The sequence below is a fragment of the Cyrtonyx montezumae genome, unplaced genomic scaffold (genome assembly GCF_038088225.1).
Source record: "Cyrtonyx montezumae isolate F1298 unplaced genomic scaffold, pur_monq_1.0 scaffold_5, whole genome shotgun sequence".
Taxonomy (NCBI): domain Eukaryota; kingdom Metazoa; phylum Chordata; class Aves; order Galliformes; family Odontophoridae; genus Cyrtonyx; species Cyrtonyx montezumae.
This window is the reverse complement of record NW_027072056.1, coordinates 19342944-19355738: the sequence shown is the minus strand read 5'-3', so window position 1 is coordinate 19355738 and position 12795 is coordinate 19342944. Positions and strand designations below refer to the sequence as shown.

At 45.0% G+C, this 12795-nt stretch overlaps 1 protein-coding gene across 6 annotated transcripts in view; it reads right to left on the bottom strand.

Annotated features, from left to right (window-relative positions):
• MECOM (MDS1 and EVI1 complex locus) overlaps positions 1–12795 on the bottom strand; it is a 295256-nt gene that overhangs the window by 92679 nt on the left and 189782 nt on the right. The window lies entirely within an intron of this gene.

Here is a 12795-nt window from a genome sequence, read left to right as displayed (position 1 = left end):
GCGAAGTAGCAGGCAAAATCTCAAGCAAGGCACACGGAGGTATAGTCATGGGGGAAGGCAGACAACAGGCGCTGCTGCGCAGTGGATCAGTGCCCCATGTGACGGCTGCGGGCTCGGCGAGCAGCATCCACGCACTGGGGCAGCACAGCCCCGCGCAGCACTGCGGGAAGGCCCCGGCTGCCCCTGGCTCCACAGCCCGCAGCAAACCTGCTGCTTTCTGGAGCCTGAGTGCCGTGTGTCTGCCTCCGCAGCGTGACAAACGCCCGCAGCCCTCTCGCGGGCTCACCTCGGGCGAGGCCGCGTATGGTTTCTTTTTGAACAAGCTATCTTTTAACACTTGAAACTGGGATGATTTCACAGAAAGAGCGCGTCTCAATCCATGAGCGGCGTCCCCCCGCCTCTCCCCACAGACTCTACCCAAACAAAGCTACTAATGTGTGGTCATTTTCTTGGCAGCGCGGCCGCGTGCTGATAACACCGCTGCCTGCTCCTCTCCCAGGGGCTCGCGGCTGGAAAGCTGCTCCGTACCTCATCCCCCGATGCTTCTGATGCGGGTGATCCTCCGCCTGCACGGCGCCAACCACAACATGCTACCCACCGTGAGAGAGCAGGACACAGGCTGCTCTAGTCAGGAGTTATCGTCTATCATACTGATTGACGAAACCAAGAGTGAGCAGAAAAAATAAACACGAACAGAGGCTGCAGTGTATGGGGCAGTCAGCTGGGAGTTTTAGTATTTGGCCTTGGTGATCCTACTCTCATGGTAGGTTATCTTTTCCTTGTGCTATCATTTATCATAACTTTGAGGGCCAGAGGGAGAAACAAACCTACAATTTTTCTATTGGTTACATTCATTAAACCCTTCTTTTTTTAGCACCACTTCCTTTGCCCCTAATAACAATCCCACCCCCTCAATCTGTATTCCCCGAAGAACAGTGAAATCAAATCTAAGCAAAGCCCTCCCCTTTTACTCCTATTACAATAATAGACCGTTGCAAGCAATTAACCTCTGTTATTCCGGCGGAGCTGGGTCTGGCCCTGCTGCAGCCCCTTCTCCCAGGCCCCAACGGGAGCTGGGCGCTGAGGCTGGCCATGTCACTCACGTCTCCTTTGCACGTCGGGGCAGCTGAGTCGGGCGGGCACAGCACTGGCCCTGACAGCCCCCATAAAGCACTCCCCAAAGTGTCAATAACAAAGATGATTTGTATGTGGCTTGTAGTCGTCCCCTCTTCTAATAGCTTTCTCATTCCAGCCCAGAAACAAGGAGCAGAGAGCAGCTGCTTAAAGCTGATACAAGCATTTCTTCTCTCAGCAGGCCATTCTTGCATAACCATTTATTTTGCAGAGTTTTAAAGTGCCTGAAGGATTTAATTATGTACATAGACAACCCCTATAAACTCTATTCTAGGCTTTTTATTGACTTTTGTGCTGGGCAGCTCTTAGGCATTTCAATTAAGTGTTTTTATAAGAAAAGCAACAATATAGTAAAAGAAATATACTCTTTATAGATAGTTCCAAACAGTTTGTGCTGATTGAATGAAGTTTATTTAATCGATGAGGATTTAGAGCATCTCATGCTGCAGTTTGGGATAGAGGTCTGCTTGGGCCGCAGCTCTGCCAGGACCACTTAGGGATGGGGGAAAGCGGGTTGGATGCGATTGTTTAACCCCAACAGTGTGCTGTGAGATTCAGGCAGCTACCTGGCTCTGAGCGCTCCAGCACGAGAAGAAATGCCCCTGAATTCTGTGGGAAGGCCAGCATCACCTCTATCTGTTTTCTGAGCTATTTACAGGGCTTCTGCAGACCTGCCTTCATTATGGTGTAGGATATTTCGGTCGCAGCAGGTGGCCAACAGGAGAGCAGGCCTGTTTGCGAAATATGGAATACTTTTTTCATATACTTTAACCAGAAATGTGCACCTCAACGGCTCTCCTAACTGCTCTAATTTCCCTTTCTCCTCTTAATCTGCTCTGCGAGCCATGAGCATGCATTAAAATCTACCTAAAACATTTCACCCAGAGGCAATGTAATTCTGAAACAAGCAACCAGCATTTCACAGCTCTGGAGTAATAGATTAATTTGAACCTAATGTTGCCGTCGTTTACTGCTCCAAATGTTCTGGTGTAGACATAGCCCCGGGGCACAGCGCCGTGGCATGCGCGGCTCCTGGAACCAGAGCTGCAGTTGGCTTCACATCTGTGCATCACATTTGCCATGTGCCTCATTATCCTGCGCCCCACTGTGCCTACCTGTCCCAATCAGCTTCCCAGCCACAGGCTATCCAATTTTTTCCCCCAACTAAGAATCTTTGTTCTCCTTCTCACTTACTAAATTTTTGCGAGACCTCTGCACCCCAGCAGTGGGGATTCTGCGCATGTGAACCTCCGAGGTTCTCTGGGTTCTTAATTCTCCATTAGGAACAGGAAAATTACAACATTAAGTCTCTGACATGTCACTGCATAAATTGTGCCGTTTGCAGAATCTAATATAAAGTCTGTGACTAAGCACATAAGCATGTAATAAAGAACCAGGTTGTTTGTTTTGACTTTAACAAGTTCGGTCTGCATCAATTATCTGTAAGTAAAGAAAGAGTAATTTCCAATTCCAGATAAAAACCCTTGTCAAAGAAAGAGAAGATTATTACATCCAAAATCAAAACCAACTGTTCCCTAAAGTTTAAAGAGCCAGCCTTTTAAAATCCATTGATACAGGAATAAAAATACATATATTTATGCGATCGTATGAAAATTAAATCAACTTTTACCAGTGAAGTGGGTCTGCTGAAGCATTTAAAGTTTTGTGTTTAATTCTTCATTTATAGCAACATGTGCAACAAAGGCACGGCGACTCTATCTAAAGTCACAGCAGAGCAAAGAAGGGAAAGTAAATGGGCAGAAGCAGGGAGTATCTCCCTCACCATGTCCGTGCCTGAAGCCCAGTGGCTCATCCATGCGCTAAGAGCTCGCACTGCTTTTGCTTCAGCACACAGTGCACTTGAATTTGCTTTGCGTTTGTACCCCCTCACCCCCCCGCCTGACTCCAGCTAGGAGAAATGAGGAGTGCTTTCAGCCTAACAGCACGATGTTCATCCTCTTCAGAGGGCGCGGGGAGAGCCAGAGCCCACTGCACATTACAGTCTGCTTCCTTCCAGCAGTGTGAAGAGGCCTCCGTGTGGGTAAAGCACACATTTCTGCCTGCTTACACCCCCAGAAGAGGACCTTACACGAAGAAAAGCCCTACATCCAAGTACTATTCAATAGAATAAACACTTGTGGCATGACTGCACTTCTCTTCCTCTGCAGCCCTGAGCTTCTCTCTGCAAACTTCTAGCATCGTCTCAATGGCAAATTTTAGCTGTCAGTTCTGCCACTGGTCTTACCTGCTGCAGTTCATGAACTATATTAGATTTCTACACATAATTCCAATGCACACACACAGTCCTAGCATGTTCCATTACATGCTTGAATTAATTTATTCTATATGGAATTTGTTACCTTTACAATAAAAAAAAAAGTAACTATTCATTATTGAGAGCAGACAGATGGAACATGTTCAATTTAAGACATCAATAGGAAGGGAAGGGGGGGGGGGAAATCTTATAATCCATGTGGCGCAACCTATTCCATCTGGTACTTCCAACCTGTCTGCCAAGACTTTTTTCCTATATAAAAGTGAACATTTCTCCTTAGAGCAAACGGAACATTTTTGGGCATTAGGACTCTGTATCTGATTTATGGATAACAAGCAACAACACACACTTAACATACAATATTTTGAAAGCGTAATCTGTTTCATAAGGTAAAGGTTCTGGGCTTGACCTAGGAGAAAACAAAACAAAACAAAAACATTAAAAAAACCCACAAACTCCAGGAAATTGTGTTTATCTGAAAATGTTATCTAGGCAGTCAGAACAGAAGCTGCAGCTTTCGCTTTAATGAACCATGAAAGTGATTCAGCAAACTGTTTTAGTCTCTTAAAAACAAATATTAAGCGACATCAATACTGAATTATACAACAAAAATGCTAGCAATCCTTCAACAGGAAGAAAGAACTTTTTAGCACTTGCCCATCGACATCCAGCATCCAGAAGATAATGCCAAAATCAATTTTAACTGTTGGATTAAAGGCTACTCAATTAATTGCAATTTATTCCCAATGACTGTTAAGATAATGGAGTTAAAGGGATCATTTTTTGTAATTCCAAGAGCATTTAATCAAATAGAGCCGTGCTTTTTTCTGGTGTCTTTATTGACAGATCACTAAATGGATATTTTCCATAGGCCCTATTTCTACTCCTAAATTACATCTCCTAATTTCTCTCAGTCCCAGCAATAACACCAGCCTACAAACACCCGGCAAACAATCTAATGAGAGAAAATGGTGTTTCAAACCAAAAGTGAGAAGGAATTCAATAATCCACCCAAACGTGGTAGGCATTGTGAACAAGTTAATTTCTTATAACGATGCTCTGAATTCACGTTTGTCTTCTAAGTAAGTTATTGGAGAGACTAGAAGATGTCAATTTTATATGGTAGATGTGGCACTGAGGAACATGGTTAGTGGGCATGGTGGGGATGGGTTGGACTAGATTATCTCAGTGGTATTTACCGGCCTTGATGATTCCATGTGTGGTCATGAAGGTCTGGGGAGGTGTCCCATGGTTGGGAAGGCAAAACTGAAAGCATCTGCCTGCTGTATCTGATTGCTGCCCATTATCCACTCTATAGCAGCTACAGAAAGGAAGTATTTTGTTTGCTTATTTTATGGGATTTGGCTGCAAATATGTAATACTTGCCTTCTCTGAATGCCACTGGCTACTTGTGTCTTTTAAAGGGAAAACTGATGCAGACTACTCATTCCCTGCACTTGAGGCAAGGTCTGTGCCAGTGACCTGGCCTCCAGCCCCTGAATGAGACACCCCTTAACCCACAACACACAAGAGCATTGGTCATTTCAGTGGGGATACTGAAGATGTGCATGCTCACACAAATGTCCACAGCCTTCTGGGGGTTGGAGAGGCCATTCTGGGACATGGTGCCAGGATTAGTGCTGACCACACCTGATTATATAGATATATATAATATATATTTGTATGTATTTATTATTGTTAATCATGCATTATTGTTATTACTGCTATTAGGATTTCCTTTCGACCGTGCTTTATTCCCAGCTTTCACCCAGAGCTGACTCCCAGCCCAAAGCACGGTGGGATCCTTCCCCTCATCGCGCACTCTGCAGCCCTGCCCCAGGACACCTCGCACCCCGCAGCACACAGTGACCGCCGGCAGCCCCTGTGCTCAGCATGGAAAGAGGAGGCCGGGTGCCCCACAGCCCCCTCCCCTGGGTCAGGGCATGCTGGGAGGGGAAATCAGCTACAGAGCAGACAATTTTCAGCTTGGCTGGTTTTACTTTCTCTACCAGGCCCCACAAAAACAAACTGACAAAACAAAGGACACAAAATTAATGACCCATGTGTTCTGTCAATTGACTCTTAGTAACAGTGGCTAGTTCACCTTAATTTTTTTTTCACTTTGAGCAAGTAGCCGTAGGCTGCGGTTAGGGTTCATTTAAAAATTCTTCAAAGGCATCACCTGGTTTTCAATAATTTCTTAGATGCAGTTTTTGTGGCTAACGAACAATGCAAAATAGTTTATTCAAATTAAAAAAAAAAAGAGAGAAAAAAAGAGAGAAAGGGAGGGAGGGAGGGAGGGAGGGAGGGAGGGAGGGAGGGAGGGAGGGAGGGAGGGAGGGAGGGAGGGAGGGAGGGAGGGAGGGAGGAAGGAAGGAAGGAAGGAAGGAAGGAAGGAAGGAAGGAAGGAAGGAAGGAAGGAAGGAAGGAAGGAAGGAAGGAAGGAAGGAAGGAAGGAAGGAAGGAAGGAAGGAAGGAAGGAAGGAAGGAAGGAAGGAAGGAAGGAAGGAAGGAAGGAAGGAAGGAAGGAAGGAAGGAAGGAAGGAAGGAAGGAAGGAAGGAAGGAAGGAAGGAAGGAAGGAAGGAAGGAAGGAAGGAAGGAAGGAAGGAAGGAAGGAAGGAAGGAAGGAAGGAAGGAAGGAAGGAAGGAAGGAAGGAAAAGAAAGAGAGAGAGAAAGGAAAGAGAGAGAGAAAGAGAGAAAGAGAGAAAGAGAAGGGAAAAACACACTATTCAGGATTTCCTAAAAATATTTTACCCTTTTCATTTCCTTTTGAAACACTGCTATTTATAATGTTGAACTTTCCCTCCCTACCCATCTATGCCACTGCCAACATTTTATTATTCAGCAACCACACTAATTTCTGAGCCATTTTTACCCGGATTTTAGGGCACCAGAGCCGAGGTCCATCCTGCACAGGTGGTTCCCAGGCCCCTTTATAGCTCTGACACCAGCAGCCAGATCCTTCAGCCCTGCATAGCTAAAGCACTGCACCACTTTTTAAATATTTACCCCATTATATGAATGTCCATTGAAGGGCACTTACATAAATGATAAGCGCTTACAGCAAACACTTTTAGAGACCAGGATCTGTGGTATGCAGAGGAGATAAGACTGTTTCCTGCAAATCCTTATTCACAGAATTAGTCCTTAGTCAGTCAAATAGACTCCCCGGTATCAACAGGATTTCTCATGTGAGCAGAGATCACAGGATTGGGCTCTTACTGGGGCATTTTAAAAATTCAGCTCTATTCCCAATAGAACTGATGATTTTGGTGAGAGCAGAAGCATCCCATATCTCCTGCCCAGAGCTATTTGTACTGTATTGCTTAACACAACCCTTCTCAATATCCGTTGTGTTTCTGCAGTTACACACGTGCATAAATTAGCCTCATTACTCAGTGGGAGGCGTAACTTTTTAAAATGCTCAGTGGCAATCCATATAGAAAAGAATTAATGGGACTTTCATAGAATCATAGAATCATTATGGCTGGTAAAGACCACTAAGATCACTAAGTCCAACCCCAACCCTTCCCCACCACGTCCCTCAGTGCCACATCTCCACAGCTCTTGAACAGCTCCGGGGTCAGTGATTCCAACTCTCGGCATCCTGTGCTAATAAAAATAGAAATAAGAACTAAAATAAAACCAAAGAGAATTAAAACAAGAACCATTGGACTGTGAGGATGTTTCTTGTCACATGAGGAAATGACACGAAAGAAAACAATGCATTGACCACTATCCCAGAAAGCAAGCGGGGAGCTCAGAGCCATTGACCCCACAGTGGAGGTTGAGATGCTGCAGGTGGCACCCCCAGCTCTGCCCCTGACTTCCATGTGCAGTGGGATGCAAAAAGCAGAATTCTCGTCAAGCCAGGCAAAATCATTAACTGTCCATAAACTTCCTAGAAAGCTGCAAGACCTTTCAGTGCTGCTCATTTCATACCACTTCTGGCACCGTTTGTCAGCGTTTCCATTACTGGCCTCTTTAAAGGCTTTGTGATGCAGCCACAAAAACCACTTCATCCTGGAAACTGGCGTGCATCTCCCCACCCTGGGAGCAAATGACTTTGTCAAGTCCAACAACGTGGGGTATATCTGTCTCTCTGCTACCAAACGAGAGCCCAAGAGGCTTCAGAGGTGATTTAGCGTGGGTTGTTAGAGTTAGAGTAGTATGCTTAAGTTGAGGTTGGACTTGATGACCTTGAAGGTCTTTTCCAATCCGAGCAATTCCGTTATGCTATGATTCTTCAGATGTCAGCAGGAGCTCTGCCTGCCCCATGATGTACACCCTGTCCTGTTTTACACAGCCTGCACAGAGAGGCTGTAAATTGTTAAAGAAATATTTATTTAAATTCAAATTACACACGCACACATATGAGACCCCCTTGGCTATTTTGAATGAATCAGAAAAATGTCTCCAACCTTCCTCAGTTAGGGACTCAGCTGTTGGTGATGGATACAAGGGGGAAGAAATCCAAGAGACCTTTTTACAGCCCACCTGGGTCAGGCAGGTTCTGTGCGTCACGGGGCGTTAGCAGCCAACATTGATCTGGTCAGCAAATGAAATAACACCCAATGGCTTCCCTCATCCGCAGGTCCCAGCACCAGTTCCGAGGCCATGGAGATGGCATGGGGAGCTGTACTTTGGGTTGGTTTTTCTTTGGGTTTTTTTTTTGCTTTCTAGTTGGAAAATCACCTGCTTCAGCCTCAGTTGTCAGTAAACCACACTCCGTGAGACATCTGAGGGCCGAACAAATAGTTCCTTCCACGGCAAGATAGGTTTTGTATTAAACAGAGCTGAGATGCTGTGTGCAGGAATGCAGAGGGCAAGTGCAGTGAGATGCAATGGGAAAACTGAAAAAGGATACTGCAATTCTAGCACTATAGAAAGCAGTATTTTGACACGGCCTGTCTGTTCAAAAATGGCTTAGCAGGGTACTTAAAATTAAAAGGGGTTTGCCTATGAAAGTCTCCATGTCAAGAGAGCACTGGTACATCTGCTACTTTTTCTCATCTGTCTCCAGTACTCATGCAATGAATGGACACACACAGCAGCCACAGAAATAATGTGATATTGGTTTAAATGATCACTGGATTAGGCCTTATGGTCTCCATTCAGCAAAGCATTTAAGCATATGTTTAAGGTTAAATACATACTTTTCATGCTTAACTCTACAGGGATAAGCTTAAGCATATGCATCAATTTAAGCAGATACTTAAGAGCTCCACAAAATCAGGACGGACATGCTCAGACACGTGTTAAGTGTGCAGCGTTATTTAACTGTTGCCTGGTGCAAAATCTCTGGTGGATACGTGGAGTTAGGGAAAGAGCCCTCATCCCATGCATGGCCATGAGCGGGGCAGGAGCACAGAGATGCCCTTGGGCAGAAACTGAGGCGGTGCTGCCCAGTGCTGGGCGTTTTTATGGGTACAAGTGGATGTAAAAATAATCACCAATCATTATGTTCAAGGAGATTTTGTTTGTTTATCAGTTTCATCTGAGGTATAAGGAGAAAATTCTTGATGGAATTCGGTAAATCCCAAAAATATTTAGCCTAAGGCATTTCTAGACTTGTACGAAAGAAAGTTTTTGGAGAATGCTGAGCCTTATCTAGTTTCACCAGATTATTTTAAAGCTCAAATCAAACCAGTATAAATAACGGGTCGAATTACTAACCTGCAGGGAATGTCATCACAAATTTCCTGGAGTTTTCCATGTAACTATAAGCATGACTGGTCTATTTACTGGAAGTAGTATATACTGTCTAATGTTCACTGAGAACTCATGTAACTAATGCAATATGATAACCACTAGGGTGCTACTGTGACGTAAAGGATATATTACAATTTTATCCAATTCAAACAGGGAAAAAAAATGGTTTTAATCGTCCTGCCCTCTAAACAAATAGTTCGCCTGTTCCACTGAACTTGAAATTCAAGGTTATATATAAGTCATCCCGCAATAAAAATAATGTTATGAAATAAACAGCGCTGAGTTGCACTGTGATTTGAATCTTCAATTTTTGAAAATATTTATATGAAGCACGAGTGCTATGTGTGCTGGGATTGTTTATGCTCCTCAAAGGCAGTTGCAATGCATCGTGTTGTTATGTGCAGAAGCTCTGGTGACAAGCACATAGATCCATGGCACTGGGACTAGCTCTGAGGGAGATGTGAGTGGGGACAATGTGTCTCATAGCTGCAGCTCATGCAGAAATGCCACAGCAGAAAGCAAAATGCCTTCTTGCTCTCATCCTGCAGAATCTGTAGAGGTCACCTGACCTGCAGGGGTGGCCTTCCCTACTCACATTCCACCAGAATGTGACCTGACTCAAAAGTCCGACTCAAAAGTCCACAGCATTTGCAATCACTTTTAAGGCTTCCAGATCACGTGGAAAGATAAGGAGGAAACTGCTTTCTGGAGAGTGAAAGCAGGTCGTGCCAGGCACTGCCTACAGTGGCCCTTCCCCTTCCTGCTGTTCACTTTCCCTCCTGGAGAAAAGGAAAGACACGTCCACCTGTTATGGGGTCTCCCATTTCAGTGGCAATGACACACAGATCTAGGTCCTCCTGTACTTCATTTCACAGAAGAACACCCATCAGTAGACCTTTCTTCTCTTGGAGACACTTCACTCAAGAGTGTGGGAGGATTGCTGCAGTCACAGTGCTGGGAAACACACCCAGGGCGATGGAGATGCTCACTGCGGCATCATCCATTTCTTAGTTTCCATGAGTACTGAAGGGTTTGCAAAGGAAACCAGAAAAGTGACTTAGGAAAGGCGCACCTGAGAGCAGACCACAGAATCACAGAATTTCAGGGGTTAAAAGGGACCTCTAGAGATCACTGAGTCTAATCCTCACGCTAAAACAGGTTCCCTACATTAGATAGCACAGGTAAGTGTCCAGATGCATCTTGAATATCTCCAAAGGAGACTCCATAACCTGTCTGGGCAGCCTGTTCCAGTGCTCCATCACCCTCACTACAAAGAATTTCCTCCGTATGTTTCTGTGGAACTGGCACACTGATTAGACAGACATGTGCAGCACCCAGCACTCAGTGTCAGGGGCTTTGGCTAGGGCAGGATGTGATTTCCCTGCCCCAAGCTGTCTGTCTGCACCACCGTATGGGCTCATGGATGTGCATCTGCAGTAACATCTCAGGGAGGGGCAGCTTCAGGCTGCAAGGGTCGGCCCAGGGCACGGTTTCTTCTGCAGCACACAAAGAAACGCGCCAAGCCAAAACCTTAAGATTTACTACCAGAAGCCTTCGTCAGAATATACTATGTATCTCATAAAATAAACATGGTAATGAAAACCGTTTTTACCAAAGCCCTCAAACCTATGAGCATTAGCAGCTGCTTTCTGTAAAGCCGGTGTTGATATTAGGGACAGATAGATGTCAGCCTGGGAGACGCTGTGCTCGGCTCTGTCAGGGTTAACGCATCCTCAGTGGAATCCAGCCAGGCTTCGGAGCCCTGCGCAGATAATGATGTGTACACACAAGCCAAAAGTTCTAAATAACTGACTTTGAAACCCAAATCTGACTTTTAATGAGATGCTCCCTTCTCGTAAACAAAATCAGTCTGTCTAGTGCTTGCTTTAGAAATTGGGCTAATCTGTGACAAGCTGTTCTCATTTTCCAATTACCCACTAGGGAATGTGTGTTGGCACTCCGGCAAATAATTTTTGACTCTCCCCTTGGCTGCAAGTAGTGTCATTGCTCTTGGTTAAATCTGTGAGTATTATATCTCTAGTTCTCATTGCTGGTCACCTGCTAGAACATCCTAGGAGTAGATTTCTTTATCAGGATCCATGACGGGGCAGAGCACAGTGCTATTTGGAGGATGCAGATTATCTGCTCTGAGAGACAGCAGCAAAAAGAAATCTGCTATTTGAGTGACCCTGTATCTGTGCAAATAAGTTTGCCTATAAAAACAGCATTGTGTATATGGTTACTATGGGCAGTGGCTGGCTGAATCCATGGCTGAGCACCCTAAAGCTCTAGAGACAAAGGGGCAATATGAGCAACCTCATATTAGTCAGAGCTGACACCACATTTCATTTCTGGATTGACATAATCTACTCGTTGGCTGTGGATCTGGTGGCACTGGAGGACTGTCCTAAGCTCACCTGGTGCTGAGCTGGAAAAGGAAGGGAAAGTGCAAAAAGGAAACGGGTGAGGGGGTGGAAATGAACCCCGAGCATGATGTGGAAAAGCAACTTCCCATTGGCTTCCCATTGCTTTTATTGGTTCCTAGTGGTGTCCTTTTCTCCTCAAAGTATATATAATGCAAATGTGAACCCTGCGGATGAAGAGCCAGCTCTACACACATCGAGACAACCAGGACATAGCAGACTCAGTCTTTGGATATTACTTTGCTGGGCATCCTAAGAAGTGAATTCGACCAAAGCAAGAACAGAAATGCTATCAAATCCTTGGAGTAATATGCATTTATAAAAGCAAAAAAAAAACAACAACAACCCACCTCTACCTTGGATTGAAATGGTCTGCATTAGACCAAAAATGTTAATATTTATGGAACAAAAATTAAGAGATTAAAATAGCAAACTGATTTAAAGTAAAAATAAAATCTTAATGTATTTTACAGTCATAAACACCCAGAACTACAGGTTTCTTCCCAGATTAACAGACATATATACAGGTGCGTGCACACCCACATTTATGTTACTGAGGTCCTTCTGACCTGCCACACAATCCTAGGGGTTTTTCTTCAGTCAAAATGAATTAGAAGAATTAATTGAACAAATCAAACTAAACTTAGTCACAGCAGAGCTCATTGCCTAGAGAGCTTCATAAATCTGATGACTGATGGGATGATGGCAAATACATCCTCATTACCATGCTAAACTCAGTTTACTAAATAAATTAGTCATGTCATCGATGTCGTCACCGCATTCCTCTGCCACTGCGCAGCCGCCACCGCTCTCCCTTTCACTCCCCCAATAATACCTGCCAACTTCAAAGGGGCGCTCGGGGAATTAATGACTCAATGTTTGCCAAGTGTCTTGAGATGCCCCAGATGAAAGGTATTTTATAATCCTCTCTCGGTTTGCACAGCCCGTGTCAACCAAGAGGTGCGAGGACTCAGCAGTGCTGCAGCTGGAGGGTCTTTCACATGGCCAGAGTTTCCCAAGTTGACCGAACAGCACATGCTGGTGGGCTGGGGTTGTGGGGTCTATATCCACTCCTGGCCAGCAGAGATATGGGGCTGTAACGGGGCTGTAACATCCCCCATAGCGGAGCATTTTTGCCCCCCAGCTGAGCATCCTGTTCCGTTCCCAGCAGGTGCTCATGTCACGATCCAGTACGTCACCCCATCACTACTCATGTCCTCCAGAGGTCCTGCCAATGCCTCTGAGCTAC